This window comes from Manacus candei, unplaced genomic scaffold (assembly GCF_025592945.1).
Source record: "Manacus candei isolate 608988 ecotype Guabito, Panama unplaced genomic scaffold, ASM2559294v1 h1tg000088l, whole genome shotgun sequence".
Classification (NCBI taxonomy): Eukaryota; Metazoa; Chordata; class Aves; order Passeriformes; family Pipridae; genus Manacus; species Manacus candei.
In genome coordinates, this window is record NW_026138136.1 from 3525948 (window position 1) to 3538300 (window position 12353).

At 44.4% G+C, this 12353-nt stretch overlaps 1 protein-coding gene across 1 annotated transcript in view; it reads left to right on the plus strand.

The window, feature by feature from the left end:
* Positions 1-2633: 2633 nt before the first annotated feature.
* Positions 2634-12353, plus strand: part of AHRR (aryl hydrocarbon receptor repressor) — an 85076-nt gene continuing 75356 nt past the window's right edge. Inside the window, exon 1 of the mRNA XM_051812847.1 lies at positions 2634-2763. The gene's annotated coding sequence lies outside the window, so the exon portion shown is untranslated. The remainder of the gene's footprint in view (positions 2764-12353) is intronic.

The following is a 12353-nucleotide window of genomic DNA, read 5'->3' on the forward strand; positions in this document are numbered from 1 at the left end:
ATGTGGTGACACCGCTTCTAAGTCAGAGCCGATTCATGCCTCGTCAGTGATCTCTGATGTGTCTTCACACACCAAGACACTTCTTAGCTCCCCGGCTCTCTTCTCAGGCACTGAATTCACCAGGAGGAGCAATGAACAATAGCTGTCCCATGACTGTCTCACCATTATCCAGAACTTTCTGGGCTCCACCACCCCCACCCCCCCAATTCTCTTCTGGGTAAATCACTCCCTGTCAATGGCCTGGCAGCAGAAGCACCATTGTTCCATCTAGTGGAGAGCTATTCAGTGTTGATGGCCTTTGATTTCTCTTTCCAAACATAGGCCTTGCCTCTGCCAGATAGGATTTGCTGGTAGAGTTATGCTGGCAAATACTCCTAGCATAAGCACAGTCTGTAGTCCCTGAAGATTTATTGTAGCCCAACTGGTCTAACTTACATCAGTCCTGTGAATATAATAAATGCACACAATACCAAAGCCACTCAGAAAACACCCAATATAAAATAGATACACTAATTTACAGTGAAGGTTACAATCGTAAATAGCATTTGGAGGAAAAGTAAATAACGACATTCATAGTTTGGCACAGACACGTTGCCAATATGTCACATTCTGATGGATTGGGGATATGTCTGTGTCAAACTATGAATTCCGTTTTTGCTTTTTGAGTGCCGTTTACAATTGCAACTGTCCATGTGGATTATTGCATCTATTTTTATAGCCAAGGCTCTGTCTGGGTAGATGTAATAGAGCAATCAAGAACACTGACTGGTTCTATTTTTCTGGAACAATAGTGTTCCCATGACCTGGGTTCTTCCATCCTTATGCACAGGACAGGAGGGCTGGGGTCTGGCCCTCCCTTAAACAATATGGACAAAAGAGGGATGGAAGCTTATTATGTAGGTCCGTTTGCCAGAATGTGGTTTCCCTGCTAAAGCCAAGACAAGAGCTGTCAAGCCAAGGAATTAATAGCTATCATGAGGTCAGGTGGTAGGGCACTGCAGAGAGAGACAGTTCTGAACAGCTGGGAAAGCTGGGAAGCCACACAAGTGCACAACCATGGAGACCAACCATTGAGATGGGACCATCCTCCTGACTGCTGTCTGGAAAGGGAGAGGAGAAGGCTTATGTACTCTCTAGCACTCCTGTTCCTCTCCTCTTTTTCCCTAGTAAATTCATGCAGTGCATTTTCCTTCAATCTGTACCACAAGCAACTTGAAAGCAAAGCTTCATATGGATGGAACAGCTGTTAGGTCATTCAGATTAGATATAAGGACAAAAAGTGGGTTGTGAAACACTGAAACAGGTTTCCCAGAGATGTGGTAGATGTTGGATCCATGGAAATGTTCAAGGTCAGGTTGGATGAACAACCTGATCTAGTTGAAGATGTCCCTGCTCATTGCAGGTAGGCTGGACTAGAAGTTCTTTGAAGGTCCCTTCCAACCCAAACTATTTTATGATTAGCAAAAGTGGAGTTCTTTGCTGTCCTATTTATATATATAGGAAAGTAAATATATATGTGTGTATATATATATATTTCTATATTCCTGACACCTGTATCTTGATAACTGGACTTTCTCAGAAGGATTGCTCAGTCAGATGAGGCCTGAGAAGCTGAGGCACTGTGTCTGGGATGCAGGCAGGGAGTGCAAGGTGCTGCTATCTGATGGCTGGTACCTGCCAGTGCATCTGCATCTGAGGGGGCATCTCAGCAGTCCAGGTGTGAGGAGCAGAAGATAGTTTCTCCCCACAGCAACCAGTCCCAGAAGTCTACTGGGAGTTGAAAGTTTGGATCTCCTCGCTAATGACTGGCACCCTGCAAGGTAACAAAGTTTTTCACTTTGTTACCTTGGACTTTCTTCATCAGCCTGCTCTGGTTTTCTCTGTCCTCTCCTTAAGCTTTCCCTGCAAGCGCCACTTCAAACACTTACCAAACTCCAGCATCTAACACCACTCGCAAAAGGCCTTGCTGCTTGACTGGGGTCCCGTCGCTTCCAGTACAAGCCAGAAATCCGTTGGCAAAAGGTTCTGGGAAAAAAAGCAAAACCCCTACCAGTTATAAAAACTATCCCAGCTATTAGTCGGCTTCCAGGCCAAGCCGGTAAATGCACGGAAGGCACCGGTGATGCCGATGGAGCTGAGCTGCTACTGCGCTAGGCGACGAGCGCAGCGACCCCGGCAGGGAGGAGGGGAAGCCGGGGGGCAGGGGGAAGCCCCCTCTGGAGACACCAACGCTGAGGTAATTGAGGTTGCTCCAGACATCCCGGAGGCGGAGAAGGACCCGCACGATATTTTTCCCTTTCAACTTTTCGGAATAGCCGTGCTCCGCGGCGGCGCGGGCAGGTGCACCGCGCCGCGGGGAGCGGGGTCCCGGCTCAGCCCCCGCCATCGCTCGTCGGAGTGGCGGACAGCACCGGCGGGGACGGGCGCTGATCGCCGCGGTCCCGTCCGGCCGACCCCGGTGTTCCCGTGCCCGCCGCCCGCCCCGGGCTCCGGTGCCGCCGGTGCCGCCGCCGCAGCGCCCTCTGCCGCCGGCGGGGGGAGGCGGCGGGCTGGGATCGCGTGCGAGCGGGCAGCCGGCGGCTCGCCCTGTCCCTCGGCCGCCCGCCCGCCACCTGGATCACGAGGGAAGCGGCGCCCGAGCATCCTCCCCACCCCCGGCGCCCTCCGGCCCGTTCCCGCACCTCCGCCCTGCGCCGCGGCCGGGGGCTTCTCCTCCTCGCCCGCAGAAACTTTGCACCTTCGGGTCGTGGAGGGGACCGTGGGGTAAGTCGCTGCATCCCGAAAGCTCGCGGTGGGCAGCTGAGGCTTCAGCTGTGCGGGGAAACGGGGGGACCGGCGGCTCCGGCCACCTCGCCCCTAAACCAGCACCCTGTCCCCTGGGTGTCGGTAGTCTCGCCGGCCGTGTCGGCGGCTGTGGGACAGTAACCGCGCAGGACGAGCCCCGTTTCTTCCACCCGGGCGCCGGTGATAGTCCGCAGCTCCCAGGCGAGAGCCCCGGGAGATGTCGGTGTCCTCCGACCCTCGGGTGGATGATGCCCGAGGGGTGCCTCGCTGTCCCGAGGGCTGAAGCCGAGACGGCGAAGGGCTCTGCCGTGGCACCTTGGCCACATCCTTTCCACCGACGCCTCGAGAGACCTTCCGAGGGGAAAACAAGTGAAATAAAGTTTCACATCGCCTCTTTCGAGCCTCAAGTGCACTCGCTTGGCACTGAACGGGTTGGGTTAGCTTTGGGGTCAGTCAGTACTTGCCCTGAAAATCATTTTCAGTGTTTTATAACTTCAGAGGCTACAAATCCTTGTTGTGTTTCAGTTTGACACACCAAAGGGCGAAAAAGCAGTGAGGGAAAGACGAAGCGTGTGCACGGGCTCCAGTGCTTTTTCTGACTTTGCGTTACTTTGTTTAGTAAACAAGAATTCTGTATGTCTTTGGGTGAAGCTGTAGTTTTATGTATTTCTTAAAGAATAATGCAAATAGCATAAGTTATATGAAATAAAAAACTTTATTTTCTGAAAAAGGGCACCAATAGTGCTTGTGCGTCATTTAGTGAGCTTCTAGGAGATGGATTATTAAACCAGAACAACAGCAACAAAAAGAAACAAAAACAACCAGAAAAACCCAAGAACATGCTTGATGTTTGTAAGTTCGAGATTTCAAAACGGCAACCGGGACTGGATTTAAATAAAACTGAATGATCTGGTTGAGCTCAGAAGTAATCTGTTGAAAAGAATGTTGATGCATATATGTTTGCAGCAGATAAAATAAAACAGTTCTCCTATATGAACCGTAGAGAGTGTTATTAACCAGGGCTAAGACTAAATCATTTCATTTAAGGGAGAGACTTAATGACTGACAAGATCGAATTCACTGGCAAGACACTCGGTTAATTTGCAACCAAGAGCAAGAATTTATTTCCTTGAAAAACAAAGCACCTAAAATATTGTAGATATTAAAATCCAGAAATAGTTACCAGTTAAGTTTTTGGTAGTAACTTTAATGCCATTGCTCCTGCCGTCATCCCCTGTGAGAACCCAGGCAGAGACAGTCCTCGCTTTTCACCGCTGCATCCACAGTGTCCCTGCATCAGCATATGTTTGGGACAACCTATTTTTTTGCCGTAATTGACCATAAAAGTGCATTGGGGTATTCTTCGGTCTCGAGGAGAGGACTAGGATTTTAGGGGCTATGCCAGGCTGGTGTATAAGCGTCTCCAGTCTTCAGCTCTGGAAGCACAATGTTCCACAGTCCATGGGATGAAGGTGTACAGAGGGGGAGTGTTTGGGGAAGAGTGGTAGGGAATGAACTCTCATATACGGAAAAGTCAGTTTGTTGTGGTTTCAGGATTTTAATTCCAACTGAGCCATGGGAGGGGGAGTTATGTTATTACCTCAACTTACCATCAATTCAGATTTCTGCTCAGGAATTGTAAGGAGGAAATGCATTGCTAGGCCCTGTTTGCAGTGCGAGTGCTTACAAAAACCAGCCAGCCTGTCTAATATTGATGTTTTAATGTATAAATGAATTTAAACTCTAGCAAGGAGGATTTAACAGTCAGAAATTATTTTTCCACTAGATTTTCCTTTCTGTAGGTGTATCAAAAAATACAGTAAAGATGCTTTTGTTACTAGGAACTGCCCATATATAGTTGAACTAGATTGAGAACTTGATATATAGCTTTTGCTGTCATGTATTTAAGGGGGTTGATGCAATATGAGACCCCACTAAACATTGGGGCTCTGCTGTTGAATTATCAAGGTCCAGTGCCAAATCTTTCCTTAATATTCCTGGTAATTACTGCTGACTCATGCTGACATGTGAGTTCAATTAGCCCCAACTGGAATGTAAAGGATGTGGGAGTGTCTCTTTGTGCCCAGAGACAGCTAGGACAAAGCAGATTTTGGAGGAAAATTTAAGGAATTGCCAAGTTTGGGTAGGAAGTGTCAGCCAGGGCTTTTTTTTAACAGTAATGTTTGAATAACCACTGAAGTTAAGTCCTGGGAAGGGGGTGAATTTGGATAACATGGACTTGTCTTCACCATGGAGTAACTGTAGTCCTAACTCAGACATTGCTTCTAATTTGACTCATGTCCACACACACAAACTCATTGCTGAAGAGTGGTGATGTTTTCAATTTAAGTTGGCTTACCCATGAGGAATAAGCTATAGCTCAGATAACCACAATTCATCAGCTGCTAACCCAATCTGCCTGAGCAGCACAAGAGAGATTTTGCTCAGCTCTGGCTGCTCCCACTTGAACGGGGTTACCTGGACAGCAGGAAGTGCCTGCCTGATTCCCTGCTACAGGCAGAGCAAAGACGTAGTGGGTTTGACCGTGAGATAGGCAACAGGATGTTTACCAATGTGAATGTTCCCACACAGTTACTGCCCAACTGCCACGTTCATGACAGCTCACTGGTGCTGGACACTGTCCCCACATGGCCATGGCAAGCAAGACAGGACGACTCTGTAGCAGCCTGGCACTTGCCAGTGCTCAGAACGGGTCACCACTGCAACCACATGTGAAAAGAAAAAAAATGTCTTTGCCCCAGAAATTAATTTCCTGTCAGCTACCAGCTGATATGAGAAGGTGACTTATGTGTCATATTATATGTCAGAGGTATATGCTAATATATATATAAATAAATCCAGCCATACTTGGCTAGCAGAAGCAGGAGTTGCTGCTTTTGAGAGAAGCTGTTTTGTTGTTGGCCCTCTATGCAAATTGCTTCTAGAAAACTACAGACCAGGGTTTCTACAAACATTTTGAGGTCAAAGTGAAGGAGGTGAACATGAGAGCAAATATGCAGCCTAAAGTGTACCAAGTGGATGCTTCTCTTTTTAAGAGGAAGGTGACTGTAATGCAGACTTCTGGGTCTGCACAAAGAATGAAAATTTCAAGGTACTTCACAAGGAATTTGACTGAGAGTCAGGAACCAGATGAACATCCTGAGACAAAAATGCTTTAGGAATATGTCTCTGTCAGTCCAGATCTCCCACAGAGCTTTTTTGACAGTCATTTTGGATTTAGTTCAACTTACCTTCAGAACCTTGAACTTCGAGGTTTCTATAGTGAGTTCTGTTTATGTTGTACTGCTGTCAACATGACAAATATGACATAGATAACTGCAGAACTTGAATGGATGGACTTATAGGATTGCACAAGTGGGGTGGACAAAATGATGCCAGCTTAACAATGCCAACTAAATGAACTCTAAATACTTATGAACTCCCAAAGTCCCTAGTGCCAATGTGTGATACAACCATTTCAGCATACAACAGGTAGGACCTGTTCACTTAAGTGCAACCCTCAGGTACGCAGGTGGGCATCTACAATCATGACAAACGCAGTTTTACCTTTTTAAAACCTTTTTCTGAACCTTATCTTTCCACTCTGATAGGTGCCTTCTGGTATGCAGTGGCAGGGCAACTGCAGGATGGTGGTGTAAAATTGTTCAAGATGGCAGCGCTTAGCAGCCTATGTCAGTGGAAGATCTATTAAAATGAGCACCTATGAACAAAACATTTTGTCTGTACCTGGATACTTGTCGCATGATGGTTGGATCATGCTGTCTGTGGTTTTGAATTAAGGCTGCATCTGCAGGCAATGCATAAATAATTTGCGTGATGCAATCTATTAAGCTAGGGCTGCAGAACATGGTGTTTGCAACCATGCATTTGATCTGTCTTGTAACTGCAGTGTTGCCCAGTGCACCAGAGCTATTGCTCTGTATTCGACTGCGATATCTGTGCATGCACTAAATACATTAAATATTTATTCCTTACTCTTAAACTTTATTAGTATTGATGCTAAGTCGTGGTCTTTTCAGTAGGTTTTACTTGCTGAAAACATGTGCTAGCATGAAATAAAATTTTGTCACTTGTTGGGACTGTAGAAAAACACTGTTACTGGATTTCTCTCTCTGCTGTAACACTGGAGATGGGATGGAGTGAAGTTGAATACGTGGCAGTTTTGGGGTCATTGTCTCGCTTTCCTGGGCACTGTTTGCTACATTTGGTAGTATACAGATCCCTGGGAGTCACGATGCTAAGTAGCCTCTTGAACTTTTTCCTTTGCTGAAACTCCAGATATTATGCTCTCACCTCTCACTCTGGGCAGCATCGTTTGGAAAGCAGCTCTTCTCGGCCTCCTTGTCTTTCACAGGGATTTGCTTCTCCAAAATGTATTTTTCTGATGTCTGAGAACTCCTGATGCACTTGTCAGATTGAGTCTTCCTCTCCTTGTCCTCTGATGAGGAATCCTTCCACAAACATTGTGCTTTCTTCTTGTTTCAGGCCATTTATAGAGAAGCAAAATTTGCTAAGGTTGTTTTGTGGGCAAAGGATACAGGCACAGAGATTTTTGAGGGGTATATTGAGAAGACTATCATTCAGGTTGGGTCTCCACAGGGATCTGTCAGAGCTGTTCCCTATTTTATGACCATCCCGAAGGAGGGGCCAGAGCATGTGGGCATTTAGCCTGCAGAGGTCAACAATCAGAAACAGGTTTCAGGTACTCTGGAAGATGAGTCAAATTCACAGTGATTTTTGACCGTCACAACCTCCAGAAAACCAAGCGGGATGTGAGTCTGTAAGATTTTGCAAAGGTTTATTTTCAGTCAACAATAAATCATGTCCTCAAATATAGCATGGGTAATGGCTAAGGAGAAAAGGATGTGGAAATTTGGTGGATCACAAACTATACATGAGTCAGTAGCATTGCACTGTTGTAAAAATTGTGTGTAAAAATGGGAGTGTTTTTTCTATGATACATGAGCAATCTTTTAGTCCTGCTCAGCCAAGGTACGTCCTTAGCTTGGACCTCATTTAGGAGCAGGGTTCTTGAGAAAGAAATGCAGACAGAATTAAGAGTCCAAAGGAGAGTAAAAGGAATGATCAGATGTCTAGAAAACATCACCTACAAGAAAAAAAATTGAAAAATTTTTAGTCTAAAGATAAGAAGAGTAAAGGGAAAGAAGTAAAAAATCATTAGAAATATAGGGTTAACTGCAAAGTTAGTTGAACTTAAACTATTGTTCAAGTTCATGTCAGCTAGGGCAAGAAATTTTGATAGAACTATATGTTGTAAGGAAAAATTGGGTTAAAATACTTAAGAAAAAATTTTTTGATTTTAGTGAAAGCTAAACTCTGGAATAAAATCTCTGAGGTACTCATAGAAACTATACTTCTTCACTAGAAGCAGCTTTGGGGAGTGGTTTAACAGCTGTGTCGTTACAGCTATGATGGCCTAAGCATGTAAAAGACTAGAAAGATGTGTCACTCCTTTATTAAATCAATTGATTTAGCTAGAAAAAACAGACAAGTCTTTCATGCTCACAAGACATTTCTCTGATCTGAAGTCTCTTGAATGGTTTTGGTACAGCTGCTTCTGTGTGAAGGAGGGAATGATGTTCTGTATGATCTCTCGAGGGTCTTTTCAGCCCTATTTGCAAGGATTAACAAAATCTTTCTGTCTTGGGATAGATGGATGTTGAGGGACTGGGGAGGGAAGGCAGGCTATAAAAGCTGATAAAAGAGCTCTCCCCTATTCTGCAATTGAGGAGATTCTCTAAGATTTTCTCTCTGTGAAAAATGCCTGTTTTTTACTTTTCGGTAAATCGGTAAATCTTAAACTAGCTTCTCTATTAGTATCTGATGGTCTTGGATGGTAGCAAAGGCTTCATGACAAGTGGTATTGTGACAGGATGTGCTATGATAAAATGTGTGCTTTTTTATCTTGGCAACAAATAAAATTCTGGGACTTTGAAGGCAAGATGTCAAATTTTCCCTCATGTATTGCCCTAAATATATGAAGTGAAATACTTGCAGCCATGGCTTTTTAATGAAAATTAATATTTTTTATAATCTAAAAATGTGTGATCAAAAATTTAATGAACATATAGAAATATCACCGCTGGGATTATTAATGAGAATTAATTTTTATCTATTAGCTACTTTAGGATAGTAATGGATATAAATAATATTAGAAGAGAGTAGTACTATAGGTAACTTGCATATGTGTTTAAACATTTTTTTTCCTCTGGACATGTCTCTAAAACAGTAAAAGCATTTAAAATAAAAAGTACCAGTTGTCAGATAGCAAACGAGAAAAGGTAAATATGTCCATAGATGTCAAAAATGTAATGGGAATAGATACAATATTTTGCTTTCAAAGGAGATATTCATGTTTCTGGAGAGAAAAACATGGAATCATAGATCACAGATTGAGTTGGAAGGGACCTTAAAGATCATCTAGTTCCAACCCCACTGCCATGTCTAGGGACACCTTCCACAAGATGAGGTTGCTCAAAGCCCCATCCAGCCTGGCCTTGAACACTTCCAAGGGTGGGGCCTCCACACCTTCTCCAGGCAACCTGTTCCAGTGCCTCACCACCCTCACGGTAAAGAATTTCTTCCTAATACCTCACCTAAACATACCCTCTGTCAGTTTAAAACCATTACCCCTTGTCTTATCACTACATGCCCTTGTAAAAAGTCCCTCTCCAGCTTTCTTGTAGGCACCCTTTAGATGCTGGAAGGCTGTTGTAAGGTCTCCCAGAAGCCTTCTCTGCACCAGGCTGAACAACCCCAACCCTCTCAGCCTGTGATCATAGAAGAGGTGCTCCAGCACCTAATCTTTGTGGCCTCCCTTGGACTCACTCCAACAGGTCCATGTGCTTCTTATTTTGGGGGCCCCAGAGCTGGACACAACACTCCAGGTGGGGTCTCACTACAACAGAGTATAAGGGAAGAATCACCTCTCTCGACCTGCTGATCACGCTGCTTTTGATGCAGCCCAGGACGTGGCTGGCCTTCTGGTCTGTGAGTGTACACTGTTGGGTCATGTTGGCCTTCTTTTTCACAAACACCTTGAAGTCCTTCTCCCCAGGGCTGGTCTCAATCCATTCTCTGCCCAGCCTTTATTTGTGCTTGGGACTGCCCCAAACCACATGCAGGACCTTGCACTCGGCCTTGTTGAACTTTATGAGGTTTGCACAGGCCTTATACATTGATAGTTAAGAACCTGGATTAAATTTGAGTACTTATCCAAACCAAGATGCTCCAGTAGTGCCTTGTCAGCATATCAGACAAAAGTAGACAGACTTTCAACCAGTGATAACTTGTTTGGCTACATTTATAATATCAAAAATAATAGCTACATCAGGTTTTATTTTTACTTTTATTTTCAGATTCAGTATCTGAAAGAATAGGAACTTTTGAGTTTCCATTCTGATTTTCATGTATGTCATTAAACTGAAGACTTGCAAGAACTCAGCAAAAGTTTGACAGCTCACACGCCAACCTGGCTTTCAGTGTGTGTTTCCAAACTGTGACCTGCTTCTTTCAAATGCAGTGCTTCTTAGACTGGTAGCAAAAACATTTTAAAAGACTGAATTGCACTGGTAATAATAAAAACGTCAATTTAAGCATCAAGCAAACTTAACTTTCAGAGTTCAAGGAGAAAATATTTCATGTTTCATTTCAGTTTTTCTCTGTATTCCCATTTTCCATCTCATGCTTTAAGAAAAATTTCTTTTTTTTTCCCCTGAAAGCTTTTCTCTTTTTTTTTTTTTCTTGTTCCTTTGGATCTTCTGATATCTAAGCTCTGCTGAACCACTGTTAAGAGGCTCTTGGGAGGAACAGAACAGAAGAGCAAAACCAGGAGAAGAATAGTATTGCACCTTCCTGATAAGCTGATGATACATCTAGGTTTATCATTAGTTTTCCTCCCTGCTTTCCTCTCCTACATACACACATTTCATAATAACTTTTATAGCAATAAAGGCCATTTTGCTGGCCTTAGATCCAAACCTCTTTTGTTTCTTTTCTTAGGGAGAATGCTATGCTGTGTTCTCCTGGTATCACAGAGGCTCCTATGAGAACAGGCTGTGTCTCTGAGCCAAAGACAGCCACTTTTGTCTTTTTCCACACTGTCTCTAGTGATACAGAAAAAAATGCAAATATATGATCTATATATATGGAAAAATATATATTCAAAAGATATGAGCTGTCACATATTTTGACTTCTGTTCTGCACTGGAGTGCAACTAAAATCTTTTAAGAAGCCTTTTGTGGAAAAGAAGAGAGAAATCAGGGCAATGAGAGTGCAGTTATGGTATATGGCAGACTTTTTTGAAAGACTTGGAATTGGATCTTGGCACACTTGCAAAAGAGGATCACCAGCTTATTGGCTACTGTGGAGAGTCTCCCTGACTTTGATAAGCAATCCTTTCTTGATAAAAATTCTATTTAAGTTAGTTCCATTTTGGCTTTACACTAGAAAACTCCTAAAAATGATACCTAGTGTTTCTGTCCTTCTGTCTCATCTATTCAATCCTCTAATCTATCTGTAGCCTCTCTTTGTACAACTTAGGGTTTCCCATCATGCTATTAGCATTTACTCCAAAATTGCACCACTGTGGTGGGTTGACCTTGGCTGGATGCTAGGTACCCACCAAAGCTGCTCCATCACTCCCCTCCACAACTGGACTGAGGAGAGAAAGTATAACAAAAGGCTCATGAGTTAAGGGCAGGGAGAGATCACTCACCAATTATTGTCACAGGCAAAACAGATTAGACTTTGGATAGTAATTGAACTTATTACCAATCAAAATCGGAGTAGAATAATGAGAAGTAAAACAAATCTTAAAAACACCTTCTCCACACTCCTCCCTCCTTCCCCCTCCACCCCTGCAGCACAGGGAGATGGGGAATGGGGGTTATGGTCAGTTCATCACAAGTTGTTTCTGCTGCTGCTGCTAAGGGAGGGGAGTCTTTCCCCTTCTCCAGCATGGGGGTCCCTCCCATGAGAGACAGTTCTTCATGAAGTTCTCCAGCATGAGTCCTTCCCACAGGCTGCAGTTCTTCATGAACTACTCCAATGTGGATCCTTTTCCATGGAGTAGAGCCTACTCTAGCACAAGTTTCCCATGGGGTCACAGCCTCCTTCTGACATTCACCTGCTCAGGCATGGGTCTCCTCCATGGGCTGCAGGGGGACAGCTGCCTCACCATGGTCTGCAGGGGAATCTCAGCTCCGGTGCCTGAAGCACCTCCTTCCCCTCTTCTGCACTGACCTTTGTGTCTGAATAGTTGTTCCTCTCACATATTCTCAATCCACTCTTCTCTGGCTTCAATTTCTCCTGCACAATAACTTTCTTTTCTTCTTAAATATGTTATTACAGAGACACTACTACCATATTTGATTGGCTTGGCCTTGGCCAGCAGTGTGTTCATCCTGGAGCTGGCTGGCATTGGCTCTGCCAGACGGGGGGGAAGCTTCTGTCAGGCTCTCACAGAAACCACCTCTGTAGCCCCCCCACTACCAAAAGCTGGCCACACAAACCTAACACAACCCCA